This window comes from Bos indicus x Bos taurus, chromosome 7, assembly GCF_003369695.1.
Source record: "Bos indicus x Bos taurus breed Angus x Brahman F1 hybrid chromosome 7, Bos_hybrid_MaternalHap_v2.0, whole genome shotgun sequence".
Classification (NCBI taxonomy): domain Eukaryota; kingdom Metazoa; phylum Chordata; class Mammalia; order Artiodactyla; family Bovidae; genus Bos; species Bos indicus x Bos taurus.
The window spans coordinates 69,940,388-69,949,562 of NC_040082.1; the positions used below are offsets into that span (position 1 = coordinate 69,940,388).

A 9,175-nucleotide genomic window follows, 5' to 3' on the forward strand; every position below is an offset into this window, starting at 1 on the left:
TGTCCTGGCTATTATAAACAGTGCTGCGATGAACATTGGGGTACACGTGTCTCTTTCCCTTCTGGTTTCCTCAGTGTGTATGCCCAGCAGTGGGATTGCTGGATCATAAGGCAGTTCTATTTCCAGTTTTTTAAGGAATCTCCACACTGTTCTCCATAGTGGCTGTACTAGTTTGCATTCCCACCAACAGTGTAAGAGAGTTCCCTTTTCTCCACACCCTCTCCAGCATTTATTGCTTGTAGACTTATGGATTGCAGCCATTCTGACTGGTGTGAAAAAAAATATGGAATGCTTCACGAATTTGCGTGTCATCCTTGTGCAGGGGCCATGCTAATCTTCTCTGTATGGTTCCAATTTTAGTATATGTGCTGCCGAAGCGAGCACCAAAGATATTCTTTTAGGCTGTAGGCATTGCAGTCACTTTCCAATCATCAACACTGCACTAACCAATAGAGTAGCTACTAGTCTAGTCACACATGGCTACTGAAATGTAAACTTAATTAAAATTAATGATTCAGGGGGGCTTCCTTGGTGGTCCACTGGCTAAGACTCCACACCCCCAAAGCAGGGGGTTTGCTCCTTGATCAGAGAGAACTGATTTGGGAACTAGATCCCAAATGCCACAGCTAAGAGTTTGCATGAGGCTTCCCTGGTGACTCAAAAAGAATCCACCTGCTGATACAGGAGACACAGGTCTAATCCTTGATGAGGGAAAATCCCACAAGCTGTGGAAATACTAAGCCCATACTCCACGACTATTGAGTCTGTGCTCCAGAGACCAGGAGGCACAACTACTGAGCACACGTGCTGCAACTACTGAAGCCTGTGCTCTACAAGAGAAGCCACAGCAACGGGAAGCTGGTGTCCTGCAGCTAGAGAAACACACGCGGCAATGCCAGCTGGCAAAGCGTCTGCCTGCAATGAGGGAGACCCAGGTTCAGTCCCTGGGTCAGGAAGATCCCCTGGAGAAGGAAATGGCAACCCACTCCAGTACTCTTGCCTGGAAAATTCCATGGATGGAGGAGCCTGAGAGGCTATAGTCCGGAGTGACTTCACTAATGAACATCCAGCACCATCAAAAATCAATCAATAAATCAACATTTTTAAAAAAGAGTTTGAATGCTTGAGTCCTAACGGGGAGGCTAACTAAAAACTGAACATGCTGCAATTAAGACCTGGCACAGACAAATACATAAATAAATATTTTTTAAAAATCAATTCAGTTCTGGCTGCACTGGTGGCATAATAAGGGCTCAGTAGCCACATGTGGGGATGGTACAAAAGAGTACACGTATATCACAACTGAGTTTTAATGGTCAGCCTTGGTCTGACTCGAAGGCTAGAAGGGCATCCTTGAGCTTAATTCCTAATGCTTGGAAATCTTAAATTATTTCCTGCTGAATATTATTCTATCAGACATTACATTGTTGAAGATATATATAAATATATATATGATTACTTATTTTTTAAATATATATATATATGCACTTAGCACTTATTAATACATGGTATAGACAAATTTGGAAGACCTGTATCTGAAACTACAAACATGAAGTTAGAACACAGAGAGAATTTTTATTTTTTGCTTTAATACAGAGGACTTTCATTGAGTATGTTGTACAATATACATTTCTTCATTGACTGGCTTTTTCCCAACAAGCATATGTAACTTTGCAATTAAAATAGGAAAAAAAAAGAATGCTACCTAGCACAGCTATCAAGTTGGTGGGTTTTGATGGCCTTGAAATAGGATAGCAGTGACAGTTGGGCTTCCCTGCTTTTCCAGCCTCCATCAGTACCCCAGTCCTCTAACTGATAACACTCCTTTTATTGCTTCTCCCCTATTAGGTGCTGATTCTTTCTCCTATGCCTTCTAATCCACGTCAAGACATGAACTGCAAAAGGCTAAACATGCTGTGATGAGTGTAGAATTTCACAGAAGTGAAGCAGATGCTATAGATGGTCAGACCACTATCCAGTGGCCACCTTCTTTCTTGCTCAAAGGAACTCAATTTTGCGCAAGAATTCACCTCTTCCTCACAGAACTTGGGAAAATTTAACTCTCCTCCAATTTAAGGGGTGTATTCTGGTTTATATAACTCAATCACTAGATCCTGCTCTCCTAGTAATTATTGTTTAAGGAGTGGGCTGGTAAGTTCTGATTAAAAGACCCAGACTCCACAGAAAAAAGTCTGCTCTAAAGATTCTCCATATTTGCTGCCAGTAGATGTGGTCACATTGGGATATGATGCTCCAAACTGCATGAGGGAGCACATAACACACTAAGGATGGCACGGCTGGAGATGGAAGGAACATGTCCGCTGAAGCAACCAGCCCAACAGTGCAAGGCCCGTTTAATATGAGTCTTCTGCTCCTTAGATCCAAAGGCAACTTACACTTACATGCCTTTGTTGAGGCATGATTGAGTTCTCTGTGAGTTTTGATTTCCCTGAAGTCAACACTGAACTAATACTCACTACTTACAGACATAGCATGGCTGAAAACCTGTGCATGGGCTCACAGGTGGGCATCAGTGCCCTAAGAACTGTTAAATTGTTCTAAAAATAACACAGTTGCCAGCCACTACCGTTTCCTCACCATTTGCTACTCAATTGAAAAAAAGTAACGAAGTCATTTATATTTTATTATATTGATAAAATACAAACACTTTTACATATAAAAGGGTAAATCCAATCTGTCCTAGAATTTTTTTTTCTTTTTGCATAATTTTGGTGCCTTTTTCCATTTTATCTCCTTTAAAATAAGTTTGTTTTTTTTTTTTTTTGGCCATGCTATCCAGCTTGCAGAATCTTAGTTCCTCAACCAGGAATCAAACCCATGTCCCTTGCAGTGGAAGCACTGGAGTCCTAATCACTGAACCACCAGGAAATTCCCTAAAATGAATGTTTAATTAGTTCTTCCTTAGGAAAAGAAGGCAAATCCTTAGCTGTGAGGGTTAGAGGCAAAACTTTTAGCCTCACAGGATATTTACATTTTAAAACTGGTTGCCAACAAACAAAATCAGAGGTTTTCCATAAAACAGATGTCAGCTTTGTGTCTAAAACTTGGAATTCTAGAACCAATCCAAGCAGCACTCCTTCAATATGGAACCAGGAGCTGGAAAAGGAAGCCACACTGAGCTAACTTCAGTTTTCTGCAGTCTCTGTCACTCCCTCCAACCTCTTAGATTCAGCCCATACCTCCTTTTATATTTGCTTGCTTGGAACTTGAATTTGAATTCCTAATTCCTCAGTCATATCTTCCCCACCCCCACCCCCAGATTTATTGAGATATAATTGACGAATAACACTGTGCACGTTTAAAGTGTAGAACATGATTTGGTACACATTATATATTGTGAAATGATTACCATAAGATTAGTTAACACATCCATCACTTAACATAGTTACCTTTGTGTGTTTGTGTTGAGAATTGTGTGTGTTGTGTGTGTGTTGAGAATATTTAAGATTACTCTCAACAATCAAGTATAAATACATATTATTAACTCTTAGTCATCATGCTATATATGAGGTCCCCATAAGTTAACTCATCTTATAACTGAATGTCTTATCTTTAAACAAAGAAAATAAACATTTCAAGTTTTTTCATCAGAAAGAAGGGATATTTGGTAAGATTCAGTTATATGTATTTTAAAAGTCATTTTAATATACCTGTGTTTACAGCCAAAGGTGGAAGCAACCCAAGTGTTATCAACTAGTGAATGCATTAACAAAATATATTATATATATACCATGGAATATTATACAGCCTTAAAAAGGAAATTCTGACATATATTACAACATGAACCATGCTGACATTATGCTAAGTGAAATAAGACAGTTACATAAAAACACATGCTGCTGCTGCTGCTGCTAAGTCACTTCAGTCATGTCCGACTCTGTGCGACCCCATAGACAGCAGCCCACCACTTAATATAAGATTCTTAGAATAGTCACATTCACAGAAACAGAAAGAATGGTGGCTGGAAGGGATCCAAGGCGAGGGGTGGGTGGTGGGGAGGGGGAAATAGGGATGCATTTAATGGTGACAAAGTTTCAGTTTTGCAAGATGAAGAATTCTTGGAATTCCCTGGTGGTCCAATGATTAGGACTCTGTGCTTTCATTGCCAAGGGCCTGGGTTCAGTCCTTGGTTGGGGACCTGAGATCCCACAGGCGGCATGATAAGGCCACATAAAAAAAAATGATGAAATGTTCTGGAGATGGGTGATGTTAATGGCTGCACGATGATGTGAATGTATATCACACTGCTGGACTGCACACTTAAAAATCATTAAAATGGAAAATTGTGTGTTATATATATTTTCTACAATAAAAAAGAATATCAATTATGTTACACATTTCCACTCCTCATTTTCTTTCTCTCTCGTTTAACCCAGAAGAATAAAGAAGTACAAACGCTACTCCTAGCACTCAGTTAAAAATAAGCAATTATATTTCGCTATACCAGCTACCTCTCTAGCTGGTATATTGCAATTGTGGATCAATTGCAATACTTAAAATGTTTATATAGAGACAGAGAAAAGATGAAAACAGACACACACCACATTTTTGCTTCCCCCAAAAGGTTATTGTGTGGGAAGAAGAAGACATTCTCCTTCGTGCAGTTCTATATTGTCTCTATCATAATGAAGCCCCCATCGACCGAGGAGCCTGGCAGGCTACAGCCCATGGGGTCACAGAGTTGGACAGGACTGAGCAACTGAGCACGTTGTCCATAGAAGGCAAGGACATGATGAACCTTAGAAACCTTTTAAAAGTTATGGGAAAAAGCTAAAAAGATTTCCTATTAAAGAGAGAAGGAAGAGAAACCTCTAACCCTTGTGTCTCCTCTGAAATTAATCCAGAACAACAGAGAAGAAAAAAAAAAGAACTTCCACTTCTATGAAGTCACCAATCATGAGAGGGCCCAGGGCTCTTGAAGCCTAGAACTGGAGTGAGAAGGGACATAATGAGAGAGACCATCTTCAGGAAAATAAAGAGAATCCAGAGTTTTCCAGAGTAGGGAACACACACTAGTGGGAAACAGCAACCCCAGTCCCACCCTCCTTGCAATTTCAAGGTCTGAGTGTTTGGGCAAATCACCAAACATTTTTGAACCCTGTGGACCACAGTAGTGGCAGGATGTTGGGATATTACGGGGACATACATTTTCAAGAGTGAGTGATTATGTGCTACTAGTGTGGGGAGAAACTGTGAGTGAACCAATAGAAGACTGATTCTTTTTTTTTTTTTTTTAATTTTATTTTATTTTTAAACTTTAGAAGACTGATTCTTGCTGACACTGGTCAGCTAAGGAGAAATCCAAGCTAAATCACCCAAAATCTGTGATGTGCAGAGTTTTGACACATGTCAAGGAACTTCCTGTTTTTTGGAAGGGGCCCACACCCAGCTGAGAGGAACAGCAAGAATGGGACAAAAGGCAGGAATGTTGTACTCATGCTGCAAGCCTGCTGATGTGCATGGGTCCCTTCTCAGAAGAATATATTCAAATGCATAAAATAAAGCACATAAGATCACAAAGGAAGACGTTGAAATAGAGGTACCAAAATACTTTTAAGTTTGTGGTATTTATGCCCAATAATTCATAATTTGAAAGAAATGATGAGAGTAACTGGTATGTCAGCCTTTCTGTAAAGTGATATGAAAATAACTCTAATTTCCACTGGTGACAAATGTGTAGGATACATGGGCTGTGTTGCCTGCATTAGAGAAAAATCAAGATCAAAATTTTTCCCATCCAAAAAAAAAAAAATTTTTTTCCCATCCAAGTTAACAGACCCCACCAGACGACATCCACAGAAGCCTCGGGGATATACGCTACCTCTTCCTCCAATTGAAGTGAAGTGAAGTGAAAGTCGCTCAGTCATGTCCAACTTTTTGAGACCCCATGGACTGTAGTCCATGGAATTCTCTAGGCCAGAATACTGGAGTGGATAGTCTTTCCTTTCTCCAGGAGATCTTCCCAACCCAGGGATCAAACTCAGGTCTCCTGCATTGCAGGCAGATTCAGTTTTTCCAAAAAAGCTGTTCAGGAAAAACTCCATTATTTTAAAGAAAAGTGATATTTTTTTAAAAAAGAATGATCATGAAAACTATATAAAGATAACGCAGGAGGAAAAAACAAAAGAAGTAAAGGCATCTGGCAAATAAAAGATAATGACAAACACTTGAATATAGTAGCATGGTGGAAGTTAGTAGCATTCCAAAGCAAGGAAGGGGAAGTTAGTGGGGCAGGCACAATAATGCACTCCCTCCCAGCTTATCCACATGCTAATCCCCATAAATCATGAGTATATAACCTTATATGACAAAGGGGAATTAAGGCAGCAAATAAATCAAGTTTGCTAATGAGGTGACAAAATTGAGGAGAGTATCCTTGATCATCCAGGTAGGACTAATATCATCACAAGGGTCCTTATAAGTGGAAGAGGAGTGAAGAAAAATTCAAAGTGATCTGATGCAAGGACACAGGGAAAAAGAGACATCTGCTGCTGCTGCTGCTGCTGCTAAGTCGCTTCAGTCATGTCCGACTCTGTGCAACCCCATAGACAGCAGCCCACCAGGCTCCCCCGTCCCTGGGATTCTCCAGGCAAGAACACTGGAGTGGGTTGCCATTTCCTTCTTCAATGCCTGAAAGTGAAAAGTGAAAGTGAAGTTGCTCAGTCGTGTCTGACTCTTAGCGACCCCATGGACTGCAGCCTACCAGGCTCCTCTGTCCACGGGATTTTCCAGGCAAGAGTACTGGAGTGGGGTGCCATTGCCTTCTCCGAAAGAGACATCTAGAAGCTGGAAAAGGCAAAGAAACAGATTCTTCCCTAGAATCTCTAGAAAGGAAGGCAGCCTTGCTGACACCATGATTTTAACACTGCGAGACCCATATTTGAATTCAGACCTGCAGAACAGTAAGATAATCATTTTTTATTGTTACAAGCCAATAAGTTTGTGCCAAGTTGTTATGGCAGCCACAGAAAATGAATACAATTAAGAACCCCTACTTCTGGGACTTCCCTGGTGGTACAGTGGATAAGATTCCACCTGCCAATGCAGAAGACACACAGGTTTGAACCCTGGTTAGGGAAGATTCCACATCATGGGAAACAATTAAGCCCCTGCACCACAACTATTGAGCCCTCAATCTAGAACCCATATAACACAACTGCTGGAGCCTGTGTGCTCTAGGGCCTGTGCTCCCCAACAAGAGAAGCCACCATGATGAGAAGCCCGTGTAACACAATGAAGAGTAATCCCCACTCACTGCAACTAGAGAAAGCCCGTGTGCAGCAATGAAGACCCAGCACAGCCAAAAATAAATAAAGAAATAGATAACCCCTAGTTCTCCCAGAATAGAGAAATAAACCCACATACCAATTACTCACATATCACATATAAATAAACCCACATATCAATTAATCTTTGGGGACTTCCCTGGTGGTTCAGTGACTAAGACTCCAGGCTCTCAATGCAGGGGGCTTGGGTTCGATCCCTGGCCAGGGAACTAGATTCTACATGCTGCAACTAAGACCCGGTGCAGTCAAATAAATAAAATTTTTAAATTAATTAACTAATTAATTTTAAAAATTCATCTTCAGCAAAGGAGGTAAGAATATACAGTGGAGAAAAGAGTCACTTCAGCAAGCAGAATGGGAAAAATGGACAACTGCATGTAAATCAATGACGTTAGAACACTTCGTCACATCATATAAAAAATAAACTCAAAACAGCCTAAAGTCTCAAATATAAGACATGGTATTGAGCTTCTCTGGTGGCTCAGTGGTAAAGAATCCATCTGCCAATGCACGAGACAGAAGTTCAGTCCCTGGTCTGAGCAGATCCCACATGTCACAGAGCAACTAAGCCCATATGTCACAACTATTGAGCCTGTGCTCTACAGCCTAGGAACTGCAACTGCTGAGCCCACTCACCCTAGAACCATACTCTGCAACAAGAGAAGCCACCACAATAAGCTTTTCGCTTTGGTTCAGCCTCTTCATTCCTTCTGGAGTTATTTCTCTATTTTTCTCCAGTAGCATATTGGACACCTACCAACCTGGGGGGGTTCATCTTTCAGTGTCCTAACTCTTTGCCTTTTCATACTGTTCATTGGGTTCTCAAGGCAAGTATGCTAAAGTGGTTTGTCAATTCCTTCTATAATGGACTATGTTTTGTCAGAACTCTCCACCATAACCTGTCTGACTTGGGGGCCCTATATGGCATGGCTCAGAGTTTCATTGAGCCATGAAAGGCTCCTGGGTTTCCTTATCACCTCCTACATATCCAGGAAGGGCACTAAAGACTCCTGTGATGAAACTCAGTTCATCCTCCCCAAAATGTAGTACCTTGGTATATTGAATATTTTGAGCTGAAGAAATTTAGAAATGGGATGTGCAGGAAGGACTTTCTGACCTTTCCTCAAAGCACGTCATGAAATCCTCAGGTAAGAGGACCTTCCCTATACCTGGTAGAAAGGCAAATCCTCATCCTAAAGGGATACAAAGAGGAATCAATGAACAGGCCTTGCTAAGTTCCCCCTAGTTTACTGCACTTAGCTCATACCCTTTTTCTGTCTGATCACATCTTTCCATGACTTTCCACTTTTCAATAAATCTATCATAATGTTTATGTTTAATTGCCTTTTCAGGTCTTCATTTCCTTATGAAGGCTCTTATGTCATGTAAAATGTTAGTCATTCAGTCATGTCCAACTCTTTGCAGCCCCATGGACTGTAGCCCACCAGGCTTCTCTGTCCATGGAATTCTCCAGACAGGAATACTGGAGTGGGTAGCCATTCCCTTCTCCAGTGGATCTTCCCAACCCAAGGATCATTGCAGGCAGACTCTACCATCTGAGTGCCAAGGAAGTAAAATTTGCATTAAATAAATCCATACACTTTTCTTGCGTTAACCTATCTTTAGTTACAGGGGTCCCAATCGAGAATTTAAAAAGTTGGAGGAAAAAGTGTTTTTACTCCCCAACATCTCCAACCCAGAACCACCAAGAGCAAAGATAAAAAATGTTGCAAGAAAATAAAATTGCTAGAGGCAGAAAAGGATGGTTAGTTCAGTTCAGTCTATCAGTCGTGTCTGACTCTTTGCAACCCCATGGACTGCAGCAGGCCAGGCCTCCCTGTCCATCACCAACTCCCAGAGTTTACTCA

General features: G+C 41.0%; 1 non-coding gene across 1 annotated transcript; it reads right to left on the minus strand.

The window, feature by feature from the left end:
- Positions 1–277: 277 nt before the first annotated feature.
- On the minus strand, positions 278–384 carry LOC113896768. The gene has a single exon (XR_003512126.1). It is a non-coding gene; the product is annotated as a U6 spliceosomal RNA (small nuclear RNA).
- Between the last annotated feature and the right edge of the window lie 8,791 nt (positions 385–9,175).